Source organism: Patagioenas fasciata, chromosome 5 (assembly GCF_037038585.1).
Source record: "Patagioenas fasciata isolate bPatFas1 chromosome 5, bPatFas1.hap1, whole genome shotgun sequence".
Classification (NCBI taxonomy): Eukaryota; Metazoa; Chordata; class Aves; order Columbiformes; family Columbidae; genus Patagioenas; species Patagioenas fasciata.
Genome location: NC_092524.1, coordinates 71,548,080 through 71,570,152, shown reverse-complemented (window position 1 = coordinate 71,570,152; position 22,073 = coordinate 71,548,080). Strand labels below are relative to the sequence as shown.

General features: G+C 52.7%; 2 long non-coding RNA genes across 6 annotated transcripts in view; both read right to left on the bottom strand.

The window, feature by feature from the left end:
• Positions 1-3,862: 3,862 nt before the first annotated feature.
• LOC136102841 (uncharacterized) lies at positions 3,863-11,569 on the bottom strand. Of its 2 annotated transcripts, XR_011739523.1 has the most exons (5): positions 11,290-11,569; positions 10,743-10,822; positions 9,656-10,431; positions 9,239-9,396; positions 3,863-5,127 (listed from the first exon to the last, which is right to left on the bottom strand). It is a non-coding gene; the product is annotated as an uncharacterized lncRNA (long non-coding RNA). The 2 variants fall into 2 exon arrangements; XR_010651489.2 differs by lacking the exon at positions 3,863-5,127 and having other exon boundaries at positions 8,930-9,396.
• Positions 11,570-18,436: 6,867 nt separating this feature from the next.
• LOC136102759 (uncharacterized) overlaps positions 18,437-22,073 on the bottom strand; it is a 44,948-nt gene continuing 41,311 nt past the window's right edge. For all 4 annotated transcript variants that reach the window (XR_011739520.1, XR_010651473.2, XR_011739521.1 and 1 more), the window contains one exon: positions 18,437-21,925. This is a non-coding gene — a long non-coding RNA (uncharacterized lncRNA). The remainder of the gene's footprint in view (positions 21,926-22,073) is intronic.

The window sequence follows — 22,073 nt, the reverse complement described above, 5'->3', positions numbered from 1 at the left end:
GTGCTCCCACGACTGGATGCTCTTGCATTGCTTATAATCACACAGTTGCTACATATTAATTACAATTGTTTTAAATTTTGAACATACAATATATTTAACCTAAGAAATAATTGATGAAGTTAGTTATAAATGTTTAGTTTCTCACTGACAACACATCTATTAGTTAAATATAAACTAAGCTCTCAGCTTCTAAACAATGTGTTATTAAATCTTCTGTCTCCCTCTTGTCATGCAGAAGGATCTAAAAGGTGAAAAATATCCCCTCATCGTGCAGGCGGTCAGAAAGCATTTACCCCACGTGAACCGGTTAATGAAGGGTACATCTTCTATAACTTCATCGCAGTATACATTAACTTGGTAGCTTCTCTTGAATTCCCCCCTTTTCAATACACTTGCAAACTCTTTGGCAGTATAAGTCTATGAAATATTATCCTCTCGCGTTGTGGTACAGCACAATTATTTGTTACCCACTAGCAGTACCAAACAGAACACTGTAGCGTAATGTAAGTAAAAACGACTAGCATCAAAATCAGAGTCCTAAGATCAATGCTGACAGAACTGCGAAGCCGCAGCTCCTGCCGGTTCTGGCGTTGGTTTCTGGCACTTCTGACCGCTTCGGGTCAAACGGCGCCTCTTCCCCCGGCCGTGCGCTGCAGTACCCGAGTTTCGCCACAGGGCGGCAGCACTGAGACCGCCGCGGCAGCCCCGGGCGAGCGGTCGTGCCGCGTTTCGCGGGAACCCCGCAAAATAAACTCCAGAAAACAAACGCAACGAAACAAAAACGCACACAGAGAGCCGCGGAACGAAAGCCGCGCGTACAGGACACAGAACCCGCCGGGCCTCGCCCCGAGCTCCCGCCGAAGCGGCGCCCGACCCGCCACGCCACCGAGCCTGCCACCGCGCCTTAGCTCTGGTTTGAAACGTCTCCCCCCGACTAACGGGGGCTGCGCCGCTCCCGGAGCGACTGCTGTCCCGGAGGGACACACGGCTCCAGACCGTAAGCCTTCGGCGCACCTGCCCTCGGGGTCACACACCTCCCACCGGCTTCGCCAACTCGGCCGTAAGGGCAGGGGGGAAACTGAACCGAACGCCTCCTCACCGCGCCGGCCCATCCCACTCCCCCCGTTCCAACGGCACGGTCACCCTCGCCGCGGCCGCACTCACCTGCCGCCTCTTTCGCCGCTCCGTTCCCCTCGCACTCTCCCACCGTCCCGCCGGGCTCCGCGGGCACCGACACCCGCCGCGCCCCGGAGACCTCCGCGGCGGGAGGCCCCCTCTGCCTTTCTGTCGCCTCCTTCCTTTCTGCCGCCTCCGGGGACCTCACGAAGGGCTACCCTGAGCCGACTGCCTCCAGGTCCCCGGGTGCCGGTTGCAGCAACCGCTCCACAGCCGCCCCGACCCCCGTTCCCGTTAATTCCCGGTACCCACCCCGAGACACCACGGACCCGCTCGCCAGGACCCGCGCTGATTGGCTGCTTTCCACCCCACCACGCTGTCCTCCTATTGGATGCTCCGTCCGGCGCCCAGAGGCCCGCAACGCCCGCCCCTCCGGCAAAATGATAGCCTGCCTAGGCACGTCAATCACCATTTTCTCCGCCTATCAGAGTTCGCAGTGAGGGCAGGCGCAGTAGGGAGAGAGCAGCACCCGCCCCTTTCCGCAACACGATTGGCTGCCGAAGACAAGTCAATCATCATTCTCTTGGCCCATCAGTACTCGCAGTTTGCTCATGCGCAGTACGGAGCGTCTGACACCCGCCCCTCCGGCAATCTGATTGGCGGACAGAATGGCAATTGACGTGCCTTGGCAGCCTATCAGCGATCCGCCCCCCCCCCCAGCCTTCCCGCGCCATCTGATTGGCCCGCTCTGCACCCTCACCCGTCTGCTCTCCGCCCTGCCGGGCCCCCCACGCCCTTTGCCCGCGCGGCTTCCAGCAGCCGCGTTTGAAAGGAAACAACAAACCGCGCTCCTTTGCTTTACGCTGACAAGGGGGGCGGGTGGTCACCTACCCTTAAATTCATTGTGAACAGAGAGAGCCGTAAGGAGCTCCAGCCGGCAGGTTTCTCTCCCCTGTGCCCGGGACTGAGGAGACGCCGCCTCCTCCTGCTGCCGCCTCCCCCTTTCCCCTCGCAGCGGGGCCGCCCCGGGAGAGCCGGGCGCCTCTTTTTTTCCCGGCGGCTCGTCCGACCGCTGCCCCCCCTTTCTGACGGGCACGACCTCGGTCGCAGCGGCAGCGCCCCCCTCTTACCCGCGGCACGGGCACCGGGCGCCGCTCCCCAGCTGCAGTTCCGGGCTGTGGCCACCAGACGGCAGCACCGAGCGCGGTCACGCAGCGCCCCCGGGCCCCGCAGCGCGGGCGCTTTTTCTTGACCCGTGGGCAGCCCGAGCTCCCCGAACGCGCTTTCCCAGAGCCGCGCACATGGCAGACACACTGATAAAAGATAATAGCCCGACATTGCTAAAATGTTTTTTTTTCCTAAAGATGCCTTCTATCCTAATAAAATACATTGCCTCTCCCTGTGCCCCGTGTCTTGTCTGCAGCAGTAACTCGGCTCGCCCGCAGCTGCGGCAGCTCTGCTGCTGCTACAGGGTCAGTTCCAGCCCTTACCCTGGGCTGAGCAGCAGCCGGGCAGGCGCTGCTGCTCTGGGCGCTGCGCATCCTTCAGGAACGGTTCTCAAACGATCCTGTGCAACGATGTCCAGAGCCAGGACCCCGCGGCGGGGGGACAGGAGCACACGGCCGGGCCCGTCCCGGCTCGGGGCTGTTTCCGCAGTCGCTGTGAGTTGATCCGTGAGCTGGAACCAACCTCCCCATGCCCCGGCCCGGCCCTTTGTCCCCGGCTTTCCCAGGGCAGCGCAGCGGGCTGGGTCACACCAACTGTTCTCTGCTGGCACCACCCAGCCGGGTCACCTGTGTCTGCGGTTGTGGGGACACCCCACGGGCTCCCTGGAAACGGACATCACAGCACTGAGAGGGGGCGTTCAGGAGCCTCTGCGCTTTTGGGTTGGTTTGTTTGGGGATTTTTTCCTTTTGTTGTTTTGATCGTTAGCTTCTTGTTGCTGGTTGGTTTGTTTTTAAGCTGTTACTCTATATAGCTCATCCATGGTGCTTATAGAGCATGGGTAAATCTACCCTGCTTCCTCACAGGAGACAACCATCTTGCTTTACAACAGGTGATTGAATCTGCTATAGAAAAGTTCAACCACCTCCTGTACAGCAAAGGATAAAAGAAAGTATGGATTTTTGTTGCATCTAATCCATAATACAAGTACCAATTAACAATACATTAGCAGTGGGTTCCTTCAAATATTCACAGTGAAGGCAGTTCCTGGAACGATTGTATTAGCGTTCTTACTATTTTACGGGAGAAACACAGGGCACAGCTGATTTTGCCCACGTGCAGCGCAGTGATCACACGGGTGCGGTGAACCGGGTGGAAGGCCCTAGAAAAGGAAAATCAGCCTCCGTGTGCAGGGCCAAAACAGAAATCCTTTTCAAACTGTGCCATTTTAAAAAGCTACCAGGGGTATAAAGCAGAAAAAAGAGCAGTGAATGTGTATAATGACACAATTAGATGGTTCTCCAGTTTCATGATGTGCTCTTTTACTAACAGTGTCTGCTGGAGTGGATACCCTGGACACCAACAAGCGGGTCCTGGTGCTGTGCCCATGGTGATTCATCCACTGTGGCCGTGGGTGTCAGGCCCTGATACAATAGACACAAAACCTTGGGAGGGAGGTGATCACAGTAGAACGCTTAAAGATAATGAGCTAGCAGACTTGATTTAATCTTTATTTAAAAATACACATGGCTGCTGTCTTTTCTACAGTTTAGGTAGGACGGGCTCCAATACATGACAAAAATTAAAGGGGGAAAGCTTTATTTTTACAATGGTAAATACAGTCTAAATCGTAATTTGGGAAACAGATAAAGGGGTGTAGCAAATGAGGCACAGACGATCCTGTTTTATCTCAGAAGGCTTTGGCGTATTTACAGCTTTAGGCACAGCGTGTCCAATCCCGTATAAAATGCACTGTCCATACCAATTCAGCCTGTCCCCCGATATAAGGACATCAGGATGCCACCCTGCATTCACCAAGGGACAATCCTGATCTAATGTTCTCTGTGTATTCTACACCAATATCTGTTCGTCAACAAACCTTTTACTGGTTTCAATTTCTTTCCCTGATTGTCCTTTTTCAAATACAATGCGTATGTAACATTTTGTATTGTGTAATATGCATTATATAATAGACAATATATGATTTAAAACATATCTCATTATATATTACATGTAGTGCATTACTATACTACACATCTCGGGTATACCCACCCAGACCTGTGCAGCATATTAATATTATTTACAGTGGCCACCATTAATTACAATATTCCCTGGTTGCTGTTCCCCAGGGAGTCAAACGATCCTTTTCCAATGTCACAAAACACAGCCCGGGGGGGATTTCTTCCGAATCGCTCCTGTCCATTGTCCACTACCTATTTCACAATCACAATAACAGACAATTGGTGAACCATAAGTATTGGACTACAAAATCACCCAAGACACAAGTAACAACAACAACAAATCACTAAAGACACAAACAATCATACAATTGCTAAGGCACAAACAGCAAAATCACTAAAGGTACCTTTACCAAATTACTATTCCCTCGTTTTTCTCTTTTATTTATTGTTTTCTCATTTTCCTCTTTGGTTTTTTATTTCTTTTTAATTTACCCAATTTACCAAAACGCGCAGACCCAACGCGCTGGTGTCGCCCACGTCTCGCGCAGGCAGCCTGCAAACAAACCAGACTATGAAAGTGCCTTATCTCATTGATGGGGTTTTACCCACGTCCCGAGCTGGCCCGAGGATCCGTGATCCCTTCCGGGAATTCCCCGGTGCCGGCACAAGGTCCCAGAGATCCTGGGGTCCACGGGAGGTCAGGCAGATTATCCCATCCTCGTCGCCAGAAAACGATACCGAAAAGTCAGCAAACAGACTCTTTAACATGGGTTTGAAAGTGTTAAAAAGCAGGCACTTTTATTACGGCGCGCTGGGCACTCGGGGGATCGCTCCTCTAATCCAGCGTGCGTTCCGCTTTCCTCTGGTTTTACATATCCTGGAACTCCTGAAACAGCAAAACACGCCAACCACTGTTTACAGACGTCCCGTGCTCTTTCACCAGTGCGTGCAGCCGCAACGAGAAATCTGGAATGAGCGTCTACAGAAACACATACGTATTTACCCAATTCAGAACAACGCGTTACATCAGCTGGCCGTACTTGTCAGTAATCCCTCCTGGATTAACACCCTCTTTGGATGGCACGGGTGCCGACTGTTGGCAATCAGGGCAGGACATAAGAACGCTCCTGGCCTGATCCGTTGTAATTTGAAATTGTCGTTTTAACGACTTTGCATTCTGGTGAAAGAGTTTATGTGATAATTTAGCTTGCTCCAAGGCTTTAGACACAGTAAGCGGCACAGCTCGTGCATCGGCCCTCCTATTGCCTTCCGCAAGAGGTCCTGGAAGGGCAGCGCGAGAGCGGATGTGCGCTGCATAAAACCCATGACGTCTATGATTTATTAGGAACCATAGCATTCTCAATTCAGCCATCAAAAGAGGATCATCCTCTTCCTTAAGAAAAGAAGCTTCCAGGCGGATAAGTATGCCAGCTGCACAATATGAGTCAGTTACAACATTCAAAGGCTCATTACAGAACACTCAAAAGCGATCCTAACAGCTGTCAGCTCAAGAACTTGTTTGACCCCTGGTCTCCTTTTTCTACTTTGTGTTTGCAACACTGGGTATCTGAGTTTAGCCATGTAATTCCAACTTTACGTGAGCAACCAGAGGCATCGGTAAATTCAGTCTTGTCGTTGCTGACAGCAGCACTTGCCATACAACGGTAAATTACCAATTTCAGCCCACAGTTTATGTTGAGGGTAATAAACTGATATGTTCCCTGCGTATGTTGCCAATGCAATCTGGAAATTCACATCTTCAGTTAATTACCATTGCAAATTCTCCTTTGTTGTAGGAATAAATATACATTCAAAGTCTGTCCCATACATAGCATACAAACATTCTCTGCCTTTAATTATTGGGTTTGCATACATTTCTTTTATTATCCAAACTGTTTTCATTGGTGTGTGAGCTAGAAAAACCCATTCCAACTCTTAAAGAATCACTTAATGACTTGTCCCATTGAAACGGTACTGCAAACGGTTGGACGGTATTGGCTATGAGTGCCAGCCAAACTGGCAGCTGCAAATTGCGTCCCCATCCCTATTTTTGTTCAACAGCATCGAATACTTTCTATATGGCCTGCTAAGCTTTGTCATCCAATACCTGAGTAGACAATAAATTCAGGTCTCCTTTCAAAAGTGTAAAAAGTAGACACAGTTCCTCTGTGGCAATGCCCAAAATAGGTCGGAGCCAATTTATGGCTCCTAGCAATTTTGTAAGTCATTTAAGGTCATGATATTATGGAATTTAAGAGTTACTGGCTAAGGAATGATTTCTTGTTCTGGTATTTGCCACCCCAAATATTTCCATGGAGCAGTTTTCTGAATTTTTTCTTGTGCAATTTGTAATCTAGCCTTTTGTATAGCGTTACATAGGACTTGCATTACTTGTTGTAGTTCCTGCTCTTATAACATGACAAGCAAGATGTCATCCATATAACGACAGATACAAGCTGAGGGGTACAGCTTCCTCACAGGTTGTACAGCTGCTGCAACTACTGTCTTGCAAATGGTTGGACTATTTCTCATCCCTTGTGGTGATACCACCCAATGCTATCTCTTCATAGGCTCCTCTTGATTAAGTGAAGGAACACAAAATGCAAATCTGGGGGCATCCTCAGGATGTAGCAAGGTGGCACAGGTGTCCATGCCATAATTTTGATTTCACCTTGATAATCAGAGTCAATTACTCCAGGTAAAACAAACAAACCCAATTTGGTAGTAGATGACCAACCTATTAACAAAGCATGCACACTAGGCACTAAAGGCCCCCACACTCCTCTGGGAATAAGCAATACCACAGCAGTAATTAATTATCATCACTGACGGGCTGGCAGCCAAGTCCAGCCCTGCACTTCCAGCTGTTCCAGGGAAGAGATCTCGGGTCATGAGTTTAGACTTGAATTTATTTGATGGGGGTGGGGGAAGTCCTGTCCCCCACCTCCTGGGAAGGGTTAATTGGCTCCCCCTTTACATTAACCCTTGAATGATGTTCACTCACACAGTGCTTGCCCTTTCCCCATTTTGGACGATCTCTAGGAGGTACAGCCTTCGAAGTCTGGTGTGCATACTTTGTGTAATCTTTCTTTACACGACCCAGTGTCCCACAACAAAAACAATTCGATTTCAGTTCTGTTCCCAATACTTGTAACTGTGCTGCTAAAGCAGCAGCTAGAGAGCTGGTATAATGTTCAGTTGCATTATGTTTTGACACACTCTCATATCTGCTATAGTACACCTTTCCCTATTCCCCAAATCCTGCAACACACGCTGACAATCAGCATTAGCATTCTCAAAAGCCAATTATTTTAGTAACAACTCATGCGCTGTGTCATTATCAATTTGTCTCTCCAAAGCAGTTTGCAAGCGGTCTAAAAACAGCGCATAAGGTTCCTGTGATCCTTGCAAGATTTTTGAAAAGGACGTATTGGCATCTCTCCCAACCTCCAGTAACTTCCGAACCACTTTCATTGCTAGTTTTGCTATTACACCACATATATATCTCTCTGGGTTACGCAACTTGATTATCTGGCAAAGCACGGGCACATTCCCCAGCTAAAGGACTGCAATCAATCCATCTCATCCGATATGCATTATCAACGGTCTCTATAGTACAGTTCTCCCAAAAATCAGATAACTACTAGTCAATATACTGTATGGTTAAGATCATTTTCAACAAAGAACGCCAGTCATGTGGAGTAAGTTCGTAAGAGGAGCTTAATGCTTCAAAAATGTATAACAAATGATAAAGTAACCCCATTTTCTTTAGCTAATGTTGGTAATTCCTTTACAACATCATATGGTAGCTGCTGAAAGCCTGGAGATTGCTGTTCACAACAGATCACTGGCCATGCCGTAACCACTTTCGAGTCTCCTGTTTTCAAAGCCTCTTCTCTACATTTATCCCACATGGTTTAATTAGTGTGCACTTTCGGTTGCAAAGTAACATCCGGGGGGAATAAATCAGGCTCTTACTCTGGGTCCGTCGGGCCAGGATCAAGGGGCTTGTCAGGCGACTCCCACAAACCATCATTTGCCAAAAGTGTTCACTGTAGGGTACATGCAGGGGCTTTGTTATCAGCCAATCCTTTATCCACTACTACATCTGTGGTCAGTGCATTTTTGCCTAATCTATCTACAGGATCCCCCTCCTTCCCTGGCAAGGGAGGAGCAGAAGGTTCACAATTAGTTGCAACCCGCGCAACTACTTCCTTCTGAGTCGCTATTAAACCAGACATAATTTTTGCCCAAGTAGATAAATATTCACAAGCAGCTTTATCTCCAGTTGCTGCCTGTTCATATAATTCTCGTTCAACTTTCTGCCATGCCTCCAACTAAAATGTACCAGTTGTAGGAAAGTCCAGCACATGATCAGCAAGCCTTTCTTATAAAGTCATTAATCGGACTACTGGTACATTGTGATTTTGCTTTCTTAATAAAAGTTGAAGGACATCTAGGGTTTGTTTGGTTCAAGGGATAACTTCCCTCCTATGGTTCCAAATTGCTCATCTTTTCTTGCTGATGGGCGCACGCTGTGGTTTCTGTTTCCTGGCTCTGTTTCCCTGTCCTTGTTCAGTTGGGCTTTGCCACCAGAACGGCTGCTGCCTTTACAGCCGCACTCAAAGTCCCTGTTTGGGTGCCATTTGTAGTGAATGTGGCACCGACTCTCTTTTAAGGTGAGACAAGAGACATTTGTTACAAACTCAGGTTTGCATTTATACTCGCTATGATGCTTGCTCAAGCATTTGCTGATTTGGTAAGTTCGTCATAACATAAGTGATATATTGTTACTGCCATAAAAGCATCGTTGTCTATACCACAAGCTACCCCCGTCATCCCCCTTGATGTATCATTCCTGTACCAATCCCTCTGTCCTCGATGTATCACGTAGCATACAGTACTTGCTTCTTGTGTTATTCCACTAATGATTGTTCTCACGCTGTCAACTCTCACAGTTTCTCATAGGCCCAATGTCAGAATACTGCCACAATCACCTTTCTCCTTCCTTGAGCTCTCCTGACCTGCGGTTCCACCACCGTTGTCTTCTTTCTTGATCCCTCTTGACTCACAGGTGCCCTCCAATCCTCTTTCTCGATCACTCTTCCTCACAGGTTCGCCTCCTTCCTTGCTTTTCCTTTGCACACGGCTCCACCTGAAGAGAAACACACAGAGGACTGAGCTACATCAGCCCCAGGGCACTACAGTCAGACGGGGGCTGAATCTAGGGGCTGACACCTCCCCACACCCCACAGCGTGCCCGCCTTGCCTTGGCCCCGGCCCCTCACACAGCCCTTCCCCTCAGCTCTGCCCCTCCGCTGCAGCACAGCTTCCGCACATGCCCTGCTCAGGCTGGACCCCAGTTTCATGGGTTAGAGATATCATAGCTCCGTACAAATCCCCACGGTCCTCACCTGCTGTTTGGTGCTTGCGGAGGGTCACACTCACTGTGCCCCAGGCCACTGGCCCTGCCCGGCCCTGCGGGAGTGTCTGGAGCTGCCGGCTGGTTCTCCAGCTTTAGGGTCACCCGCAGAAGCCCGCTCTCCTCAGCTCTGCACACCCATCCAGTTGCGCCGCCCAGGCAAAGTCAGCTTCACCCTCTGCTCTACACCTCACCTGCAAACAACCAACTCTTCAACTGACAACTGTCCAAAACCCACCGACAAACTCTCCACACCTCAGCCTTTCGTTTGCAACTGCTGCCTCTAGTGCATCTCACAGACAAGCCTTCAAAATCCCCTCATCCTGCAATAACACTCCAGCACTGATCACCTGTGGGAACAACTACCACAATACCAGGCAAACACCAACCAGTTCTGGCACGGAAATATCACTTTCTCCTCAAGATTCCACCCTACACCAACTGCTGACAAACACACGCTGTCCTCACCAAAGCCAAACGCTGCAACAACCAGCGACAACTCAAATTTGCGTGGGCGGTGCAAAATTGCAGGGGTGAGCTAACGCAGAGCTGGGCTTGAAAGCTGCAGAGTGTGCACCCTGTGGTATAACGTGGCGAGCTACTGCCATTCTGCCTTCTCCCTGGGAGAAGCGCGTGAGCAGAGGCTGCTTCAAGGCACGATGGGAACGGTTTGGTTCTCCGGGTCTCTCAGGGCGAGAGCGATAAATGTGATCTGTGTCGTGGCGCAGGAACTTCCCGTACCCTTGCTCCTCCATTCGGTCTCGGGTGCTGCAAGAGAGGGAGCGAGAGATTCAGGACAAGATTGACAACCTCGGCGTCCCCGTCCCAGACACGGGTCACCCAAACCTGCAGACATCCCGGGAGGCCCCCTAAGATTTACACTCCCCTATGCCCCACCCTTGAAGCCTGGACATCGCCAGAACCATAGAGCAAGTATTTCTTGAGGAGGCACCCAAAGGGTCCGTGTTCTCTTTCAGGCAGGTGCTAGCGCAAGATTGCAAATCATCTCACAGCTACCAGGAAGGTAAAAAATAACGTCTTGAAATGGGAAAGGAACAGGTATTGTTCCTCTTCATCACCTCCCTCATTGCCACGTTATCAAGGTCTCCCGCAATGTTCCACAGGAAACTTGAAGCTTGGAATTCCCGGTATTCTGAACCTGGGCAAGAAAGGAAGAAAAGCATGAGACTGATCATAAAGAGGGTGGCTGCTCGTAACATGGAAAGAGCAGTAACAAGGTAAAAAGATATCACTTTTCCTTAGAGAGCTCTCAAAGCTGCCCGTTAAGGACAAGAAAAACAAACTTGTGACGGACCATTACTTAAAATCCAAGGCCCAGGAAGCGATCTAATGTACATTGAAACGCGGGCCACGAGACAGTGGAAGTGCCACGAGCTGAGACTGAAGGGACAGAGGATGAATTTCCAAAGAAGTTTAGGTTTCGATGTCAAAACGGAAAATTCTACGTCATTAAAATATAATGCAAAAGTCAGTGTAAAATCAAGTAAGGCAACGACTCCAAATGAACTCCCAGGCGCTTCAGTCACTCAGGAGATCAAAAATGCGGATCATTTCTCACCTGCCCACCTCCCAAACCCCAGCCTATGTCCCCTGCTTCCAGCTTACCTGAGCCCAGATTAAAGGAGGATTTCAGAGGCCATGCCAAGTTCTGCTGCTCCTCGTTCGGGTTGCCAGTCTTCCTCCTCGCTCTGGAATTGCAGGTCAACCGCCTTCCTGTTCTTCTTTGATTGACGCTGAGCTGCCGCGTTACCCGCTGCCGTCTGAGCGGATCTCGGGGAGCCTCTGGAACCGCCAGAGCGCTCCCCCCACCAACATTCTCTTGCCTTGTTTTCGGGGTTCCTCTTCACCAGCTGAGGCGCCCTCCCACCCCCCGCCGCCCTCTTACCTTTTTCTAGAGGTCTCTTGAGCCACCAGCAAGCTCCCCCGCACCTTCCCTCAGCGATCTTGGCCCGCCAGAGGCCTACCCCTCGCCAGCCTCCTCCCCTTTTCCTTGGTGCTGCCTGAACCACCGGTGGGCTCCCCTCCACCATCCTCTCGTCCTTTGTAGGGGAGTCTCGTGACTCACCAGAGCGCTCTCCGCCGTTGCCTTGCTGGGGTTATTGACACCGCTTGACTTGCCAGAGCGCTCCCCCTCGCAGTTCTCTTGTTGGATTTCTTGGGACCTTTTGAACCATTGGAACAACGGGAATGCTCCCCCCCACTGTGACCTTGCCTTTCTTCAGTGCGATCTTGACGTGCTGGAGCACTTCCCCGCGCCGTCCTCTTGCCTTTTACTGGGGAGTCTCTTGAATATCCACAGCACTCCCCCCTGCCATCCTTTACCAGATTTTTTGACACTTCTTGACATCTCGGAGTGCTCTCACTCACCCTTGTCTTGCCTATTTTCAGGGCGCTCCTGTCCCGCTGGATGCTCCTCCCTGCTGTCCTATTGCCAGATTGAGAATTCTCGACCTGTCCCAGCGCTACCCCACCGTCCTTCTGCCTTCTACCTGGGAAGTCACTTGAAGAACTGGAGCGCTCCCCCCTGCTGTCCTCTTGCCTTTCTTCACTGAGATTTTGGCCTGCCAGAGCACTGCTCCCTGTTGTCCTCTTACTGGATTTCTTGGGACCTCTTGACCCACTGGGTTTCTCCTCCTGCTGTCCTTTTGCCTTTCTTTAGTACAATCTCAGCCTGCTGGAGCGCTCCCCCTCGCCGTCCTGCTGCTGGATTTCTTGGAACCTCTTGACCCCTTAGGGCGTTCCCCCTGCCACCCTCTTGTGGTTTTTGGGGGAGTCTTGTGATCAACCAGGCCGTTTCCCCCCACCATCCTCTTCCCCTTTTCCTGGGTGCTTCTTGATCCACCAGAGTGCTCTCAAAGCTGCCTGTTACCATCCTCTAACCATTCTCTTGCCTTTTTTGGTGGAGTCTTGTGACTCACCGGAGCGTTCTCCACCATTGTCTTGCTGGATTTGTTGACATCGCTTGACCTGCCGGAGCGCTCCCCCTCACAGTTCTCTTCCTGGATATCTTGGGACATTTTGAACCACTGGGGGGCTCCCACCCGCCATCCTCTTACCGCATTTATTGAGACGTCCTGATCTGCCAGAGCGTTCCCCCTCGCCGTCCTTTTGCTGGATTTCTTGGGATGCCTTAAACAACTGTGGGGCTCCCACCCACCATCCTCTAACCGCATTTATCGAGATTTCCTGATCTGCTGGAGCGCTCCCCCTTGCCGTCCTCTTGCTGGATTTCTTGGGATCTCTTGGACCACTGGGGGGGCTCCCACCCGCCATCCTCTTACCGCATTTATTGAGACTTCCTGATCTGCTGGATTGCTCTCCCCCTGGCCTTCCTCTTGCACTTTTTTGGGGGAGTCTTCTTCACACATCCGAGCGCTCTCCCTCACCCTTGTCTTGCCTCTAGTCAGGGCGCTCTTCTCCCGCTGGAACGCTCCTCCCCGCCATCCTATTGCCAGACTGAGAATTCTTGACCTGCCACAGTCCTGCCCCACCATGCTCCTGCCTTCTGCCTGGGAAGTCACTTGAAGAACTGGAGCGCTCTCCCCCGCTGTCCTCTTGCCTTTCCTCAGTGGGATTTTGGCCTGCTAAAGAGCTCCTCCCTGTCGTCCTCTTGCTGGATTTCTTGGGACTTCTTGACCCATTAGGGCGTTCCCCCTCTTGTGGTTTTTGGGGGAGTCTTGTGACCAACCAGGCCGTTTCCCCCCACCATCCTCTTCCCCTTTTCCTGGGTGCTTCTTGATCCACCAGAGTGCTCCCCTGCACCATTCTTTTGCCTTTTTTGGGAGAGTCTTGTGACTCGCCGGAGAGTTCTCCACCATTGTCTTGCTGGATTTCTTGACATCGCTTGACCTGCCGGAGCGCTCCCCCTCGCAGTTCTCTTGCTGGATTTCTTGGGACGTCTTAAACAACTGAGGGGCTCACACCCACCATCCTCTAACTGCATTTATCGAGATTTCCTGATCTGCCGGAGCGCTCGCCCCTGCTGTCCTCTTGCTGGGTTTCTTGGGACCTCTTGACCCACACGAGCTCTCCTCCCCACCGTCTTCTTGCCGGACTTATTGAGACTTCTTGACCCGCCAGAGTGTTCCCCCTCATCATCCTCCTGCCTTTTTCTGGGGATTCTCTTCAACAACTGAAGAGCTCCCCCGCACTGTCCTCTTCCCTTTTTTCTGGGTGATTCGTGAATCACCGGTGAGCTTCTCCTTACCACCCTCTTGGGCTTTTTTCAGAGCAACCTTGACCCATCAGAGCACCCCCTCACCGTCCTCTTGCCAGATGTACTGAGGGTTCTTCATCTGCCACAGCGCTCCCCCACGCCGTCCTCTTGCTGGATTTCCTGGAACCTTGTGAACCACTGGGGGGTTCCCACCCACCATCCTTTTACCGCATTTATTGAGACGTCCTGATCTGCCAGAGCGCTCCCCCTCGCCGCCCTCTTGCTGGATTTCTTGGGACCTCTTGAACCACTGGGGGCCTCCCACCCACCATGCTCTTACCGCATTTATCGAGACTTCCTGACCTGCTGGAGCGCTCCCCCTCGCTGTCCTCTTGCTGGATTTCTTGGGTCCTCTTGACCCATTAGGGCGTTCCCCCTGCCACCCTCTTGTGTTTTCTGGGGGAGTCTTGTGACCAACCAGAGTGCTCCCCCCCACCATCTTCTTCCCCTTTTCCTGGGTGCTTCTTGATCCACCAGAGTGCTCCCCTGCACCATTCTCTTGCCTTTTTTTGGGGGAATCTTGTGACTCACCGGAGCGTTTTCCACCATTGTCTTGCTGGATTTCTTGACACCGCTTGACCTGTTGGAGCGCTCTCCCTCACAGTTCTCTTGCTGGATATCTTGGGACCTCTTGAACCACTGGGGAGCTCCCACCTGCCACCTTCTTACCGCATTTATTGAGACTTCCTGATCTGCTGGATTGCTCTCCCCACCGGCCTTCCTCTTGCACTTTTTGGGGGAGTCTTCTTGACACGTCCGAGTGCTCTCCCTCACCCTTTTCTTGCCTCTAGTCAGGGCGCTCTTCTCCCGCTGGAACGCTCCTCCCCGCCATCCTATTGCCAGACTGAGAATTCTTGACCTGCCGCAGTCCTGCCCCGCCATGCTCCTGCCTTCTGCCTGGGAAGTCACTTGAAGAACTGGAGCGCTCTCCCCCGCTGTCCTCTTGCCTTTCCTCAGTGGGATTTTGGCCTGCTAAAGAGCTCCTCCCTGTCGTCCTCTTGCTGGATTTCTTGGGACTTCTTGACCCATTAGGGCGTTCCCCCTGCCACCCTCTTGTGGTTTTTGGGGGAGTCTTGTGACCAACCAGGCCGTTTCCCCCCACCATCCTCTTCCCCTTTTCCTGGGTGCTTCTTGATCCACCAGAGTGCTCCCCTGCACCATTCTTTTGCCTTTTTTGGGAGAGTCTTGTGACTCGCCGGAGAGTTCTCCACCATTGTCTTGCTGGATTTCTTGACATCGCTTGACCTGCCGGAGCGCTCCCCCTCGCAGTTCTCTTGCTGGATTTCTTGGGACGTCTTAAACAACTGAGGGGCTCACACCCACCATCCTCTAACTGCATTTATCGAGATTTCCTGATCTGCCGGAGCGCTCGCCCCTGCTGTCCTCTTGCTGGGTTTCTTGGGACCTCTTGACCCACACGAGCTCTCCTCCCCACTGTCTTCTTGCCGGACTTATCGAGACTTCTTGACCCGCCAGAGTGTTCCCCCTCATCATCCTCCTGCCTTTTTCTGGGGATTCTCTTCAACAACTGAAGAGCTCCCCCGCACTGTCCTCTTCCCTTTTTTCTGGGTGATTCGTGAATCACCGGTGAGCTTCTCCTTACCACCCTCTTGGGCTTTTTTCAGAGCAACCTTGACCCATCAGAGCACCCCCTCACCGTCCTCTTGCCAGATGTACCGAGGGTTCTTCATCTGCCACAGCGCTCCCCCACGCCGTCCTCTTGCTGGATTTCCTGGAACCTTGTGAACCACTGGGGGGCTCCCACCCACCATCCTTTTACCGCATTTATTGAGACGTCCTGATCTGCCAGAGCGCTCCCCCTCGCCGCCCTCTTGCTGGATTTCTTGGGACCTCTTGAACCACTGGGGGCCTCCCACCCACCATGCTCTTACCGCATTTATCGAGACTTCCTGACCTGCTGGAGCGCTCCCCCTCGCTGTCCTCTTGCTGGATTTCTTGGGTCCTCTTGACCCATTAGGGCGTTCCCCCTGCCACCCTCTTGTGTTTTCTGGGGGAGTCTTGTGACCAACCAGAGTGCTCCCCCCCACCATCTTCTTCCCCTTTTCCTGGGTGCTTCTTGATCCACCAGAGTGCTCCCCTGCACCATTCTCTTGCCTTTTTTTGGGGGAATCTTGTGACTCACCGGAGCGTTTTCCACCATTGTCTTGCTGGATTTCTTGACACCGCTTGACCTGTTGGAGCGCTCTCCCTCACAGTTCTCTTGCTGGATATCTTGGGACCTCTTGAACCACTGGGGAGCTCCCACCTGCCACCTTCTTACCGCATTTATTGAGACTTCCTGATCTGCTGGATTGCTCTCCCCACCGGCCTTCCTCTTGCACTTTTTGGGGGAGTCTTCTTGACACGTCCGAGTGCTCTCCCTCACCCTTTTCTTGCCTCTAGTCAGGGCGCTCTTCTCCCGCTGGAACGCTCCTCCCCGCCATCCTATTGCCAGACTGAGAATTCTTGACCTGCCGCAGTCCTGCCCCGCCATGCTCCTGCCTTCTGCCTGGGAAGTCACTTGAAGAACTGGAGCGCTCTCCCCCGCTGTCCTCTTGCCTTTCCTCAGTGGGATTTTGGCCTGCTAAAGAGCTCCTCCCTGTCGTCCTCTTGCTGGATTTCTTGGGACTTCTTGACCCATTAGGGCGTTCCCCCTGCCACCCTCTTGTGGTTTTTGGGGGAGTCTTGTGACCAACCAGGCCGTTTCCCCCCACCATCCTCTTCCCCTTTTCCTGGGTGCTTCTTGATCCACCAGAGTGCTCCCCTGCACCATTCTTTTGCCTTTTTTGGGAGAGTCTTGTGACTCGCCGGAGAGTTCTCCACCATTGTCTTGCTGGATTTCTTGACATCGCTTGACCTGCCGGAGCGCTCCCCCTCGCAGTTCTCTTGCTGGATTTCTTGGGACGTCTTAAACAACTGAGGGGCTCACACCCACCATCCTCTAACTGCATTTATCGAGATTTCCTGATCTGCCGGAGCGCTCGCCCCTGCTGTCCTCTTGCTGGGTTTCTTGGGACCTCTTGACCCACACGAGCTCTCCTCCCCACTGTCTTCTTGCCGGACTTATCGAGACTTCTTGACCCGCCAGAGTGTTCCCCCTCATCATCCTCCTGCCTTTTTCTGGGGATTCTCTTCAACAACTGAAGAGCTCCCCCGCACTGTCCTCTTCCCTTTTTTCTGGGTGATTCGTGAATCACCGGTGAGCTTCTCCTTACCACCCTCTTGGGCTTTTTTCAGAGCAACCTTGACCCATCAGAGCACCCCCTCACCGTCCTCTTGCCAGATGTACCGAGGGTTCTTCATCTGCCACAGCGCTCCCCCACGCCGTCCTCTTGCTGGATTTCCTGGAACCTTGTGAACCACTGGGGGGCTCCCACCCACCATCCTTTTACCGCATTTATTGAGACGTCCTGATCTGCCAGAGCGCTCCCCCTCGCCGCCCTCTTGCTGGATTTCTTGGGACCTCTTGAACCACTGGGGGCCTCCCACCCACCATGCTCTTACCGCATTTATCGAGACTTCCTGACCTGCTGGAGCGCTCCCCCTCGCTGTCCTCTTGCTGGATTTCTTGGGTCCTCTTGACCCATTAGGGCGTTCCCCCTGCCACCCTCTTGTGTTTTCTGGGGGAGTCTTGTGACCAACCAGAGTGCTCCCCCCCACCATCTTCTTCCCCTTTTCCTGGGTGCTTCTTGATCCACCAGAGTGCTCCCCTGCACCATTCTCTTGCCTTTTTTTGGGGGAATCTTGTGACTCACCGGAGCGTTTTCCACCATTGTCTTGCTGGATTTCTTGACACCGCTTGACCTGTTGGAGCGCTCTCCCTCACAGTTCTCTTGCTGGATATCTTGGGACCTCTTGAACCACTGGGGAGCTCCCACCTGCCACCTTCTTACCGCATTTATTGAGACTTCCTGATCTGCTGGATTGCTCTCCCCACCGGCCTTCCTCTTGCACTTTTTGGGGGAGTCTTCTTGACACGTCCGAGTGCTCTCCCTCACCCTTGTCTTGCCTCTAGTCAGGGCGCTCTTCTCCCGCTGGAACGCTCCTCCCCGCCATCCTATTGCCAGACTGAGAATTCTTGACCTGCCGCAGTCCTGCCCCGCCATGCTCCTGCCTTCTGCCTGGGAAGTCACTTGAAGAACTGGAGCGCTCTCCCCCGCTGTCCTCTTGCCTTTCCTCAGTGGGATTTTGGCCTGCTAAAGAGCTCCTCCCTGTCGTCCTCTTGCTGGATTTCTTGGGACTTCTTGACCCATTAGGGCGTTCCCCCTGCCACCCTCTTGTGGTTTTTGGGGGAGTCTTGTGACCAACCAGGCCGTTTCCCCCCACCATCCTCTTCCCCTTTTCCTGGGTGCTTCTTGATCCACCAGAGTGCTCCCCTGCACCATTCTTTTGCCTTTTTTGGGAGAGTCTTGTGACTCGCCGGAGAGTTCTCCACCATTGTCTTGCTGGATTTCTTGACATCGCTTGACCTGCCGGAGCGCTCCCCCTCGCAGTTCTCTTGCTGAATTTCTTGGGACGTCTTAAACAACTGAGGGGCTCACACCCATCCTCTAACTGCATTTATCGAGATTTCCTGATCTGCCGGAGCGCTCGCCCCTGCTGTCCTCTTGCTGGGTTTCTTGGGACCTCTTGACCCACACGAGCTCTCCTCCCCACCGTCTTCTTGCCGGACTTATCGAGACTTCTTGACCCGCCAGAGTGTTCCCCCTCATCATCCTCCTGCCTTTTTCTGGGGATTCTCTTCAACAACTGAAGAGCTCCCCCGCACTGTCCTCTTCCCTTTTTTCTGGGTGATTCGTGAATCACCGGTGAGCTTCTCCTTACCACCCTCTTGGGCTTTTTTCAGAGCAACCTTGACCCATCAGAGCACCCCCTCACCGTCCTCTTGCCAGATGTACTGAGGGTTCTTCATCTGCCACAGCGCTCCCCCACGCCGTCCTCTTGCTGGATTTCCTGGAACCTTGCGAACCACTGAGGGGCTCCCACCCACCATCCTTTTACCGCATTTATTGAGACGTCCTGATCTGCCAGAGCGCTCCCCCTCGCCGTCCTCTTGCTGGATTTCTTGGGACCTCTTGGACCACTGGGGGGGCTCCCACCCGCCATCCTCTTACCGCATTTATCGAGACTTCCTGATCTGCTGGAGCGCTCCCCCTCACCGTCCTCTTGCTGGATTTCTTGGGTCCTCTTGACCCATTAGGGCGTTCCCCCTGCCACCCTCTTGTGTTTTCTGGGGGAGTCTTGTGACCAACCAGAGTGCTCCCCCCCACCATCTTCTTCCCCTTTTCCTGGGTGCTTCTTGATCCACCAGAGTGCTCCCCTGCACCATTCTCTTGCCTTTTTTTGGGGGAATCTTGTGACTCACCGGAGCGTTTTCCACCATTGTCTTGCTGGATTTCTTGACACCGCTTGACCTGTTGGAGCGCTCCCCCTCACAGTTCTCTTGCTGGATATCTTGGGACCTCTTGAACCACTGGGGAGCTCCCACCTGCCACCTTCTTACCGCATTTATTGAGACTTCCTGATCTGCTGGATTGCTCTCCCCACCGGCCTTCCTCTTGCACTTTTTGGGGGAGTCTTCTTGACACGTCCGAGTGCTCTCCCTCACCCTTGTCTTGCCTCTAGTCAGGGCGCTCTTCTCCCGCTGGAACGCTCCTCCCCGCCATCCTATTGCCAGACTGAGAATTCTTGACCTGCCGCAGTCCTGCCCCGCCATGCTCCTGCCTTCTGCCTGGGAAGTCACTTGAAGAACTGGAGCGCTCTCCCCCGCTGTCCTCTTGCCTTTCCTCAGTGGGATTTTGGCCTGCTAAAGAGCTCCTCCCTGTCGTCCTCTTGCTGGATTTCTCGGTACCTCTTGACCCACTGGGTCTCTCCTCCTGCCGTCCTTTTGCCTTTCCTTAGTACATTCTTGGTCTGCTGGAGTGCTCCCCCCCACCATCCTCTTGCTGGATTTCTCGGGACCCCTTGTCCCATATAGGACATTCCCCCCCACCACCATCCTGTTGTGTTTTTCAGGAGAGTCTTGTGATCGACCAGAGCGCTCCCCCCTTGACATCCTCTTCCCCTTTTTCTGGGTGACTTTTGAACCACTGGTGAACTCTCCCCCATCATCCTCTTGCCACATATATTGAGACTTGTTGATCCGCCAGAGCGCTTCCCCCACTGTCCTCTTGCCAGATTTACTGATACCTCTTGTCCTGTCAGAGCGCTCCCTCTCGCAGTCCTCTTTGTTCAGTTTGTAGGGTAGGAGGGGGGATCTCTGATTACAGAAAGGTCCCTTTGTTCTAGGAGACATTCCCTTGCTCCATGCTTCAGGTTGCCCATCTTCCCTCTCATTTTCAATGTGCACGTCCATCACCTTCCTCCTCTTCTTTCTTGATCCCTCGACTCCCGGATGAACTCAAATCCTCTTTCTTGATCACTCTTTCTCGTAAGTTCACAACCTTACTTTCCTTTCTTGCTTTCGCCTTTGTGAGCTGCTCCACCCAAACCGAAATGCCCTGAAGACAGAAATACACCCACCCCAAGCCCGTACAGTCACATAGGGGGTGAGTCCGGTCGCTGTCGCATCCCCACATCCCACAGCAAGCCCACCTTGCCTTGGCCCCGGCCCCCCGCACAGGCCTTCCCACCAACCCAGCCCCTCCGTAGCAGCACAGTTTCCCAGCATGCACCCCACAAAGACTTTCTTTGCCAGTCACCCCTGGCACTTACAGCAACACACCACATCAGCATCAAGAGCCCTGGGAGTGGAGAGCTGGCCAGGCCCTCACCCCGGCAGGATCCTCTTCCCCCTCCTTTAGCTGATGGCAGACAGACAAGACACCTCCCAAGAGGTGTCCAGCCCTCTCTCTCAACCACTCATGAGTACAAAAGCCCAGCCTCTACTCACCCACCCCGCCTCCCAAAACCCCACCAGCAGCCCCTGGTCCCAGCTGAACAGCAGCCAGTGCTGAAGATCTGGCTCGTGTTGTCGGACACAACCTTCCCATGGATGTCTGAGCCCCTGAGCAGTTTCCAGGGGTGGGAGGGCGCAGTCCTGATTACAGGGAGGTCCCTGTCCCAAGGGGGACATTTTCTTCCTCCTCACTCCTGACTCACAGCTCCATCACCTTCCTCCTCTTCTTTCTTGATCCCTCCTGACTCGCAGGTCTACCACCGTCATCTTCTTTCTTGATCCCTGTTGACTTGCAGATGCACTCCAATCCTCTTTCTTGATCGCTCTTCCTCGTAGGTTCACCACCTTCCTCTTCTTTCTTGCTTTCACCTTTGCGAGCTGCTCCACCCGAACAGAGATGCACAGAAAACAAAAATATACCCACCCCAGGCCCGTACAGTCACACGAGGGGGCGAGTCCGGTCGCTGACGCATCCCCACACCCCACCACAAGGCCACCTTGCCTTGGCCCCGGCCCCCCACACAGGCCTTCCCACCAACCCAGCCCCTCCGTAGCAGCACAGTTTCCCAGCATGCACCCCACAAAGACTTTCTTTGCCAGTCACCCCTGGCACTTACAGCAACACACCACACCAGCATCAAGAGCCCTGGGAGTGGAGAGCTGGCCAGGCCCTCACCCCGGCAGGATCCTCTTCCCCCTCCTTTACCTGCTGGCAGACAGACACCTCCCAAGGGATGACCACCCTGCTCCCTTAACTGCTCCCAAGTCCAAGAGCCCAGCCCCTGCTCACCACCCCCACCTCCCAAAACACAGCCAACAGCCCCTGCTCCCATTTTACCACTTTACCCCCGAGCACAGTTTCTAGGGGTGGGAGGGGGACGCACTAATCACAGATCGTTCCCTGTGCTTAAGGATACATTCTCCTTCTCGCTGGCTCAGGCTGCCCATCTTCCTCCTCACTCTTGACTCGTAGCTCCATCACCTTTCTCCTCTTTTGTCCCCTCCTGACTCACAGGTCCACCACTGTCATCTTCTTTCTTGACTCTGCTTGACTCACAGGTGCGCTCCAATCCTCTTTCGTGATCGCTCTTCTGTGTCAGTACACGGAAGACCGGGCACATGAGAAACTGCAAGAGTCAACAGCATGAGAACAAGCATTAGTGGAAAAATACAAGAACAAAGGACTGTATGCTATGTGATACATCAAGGACAGAGGAGTTGATACAGGATTGATGCATCAAGGACAGAGGGACAGCTTGTGATAGACAAAAAAGG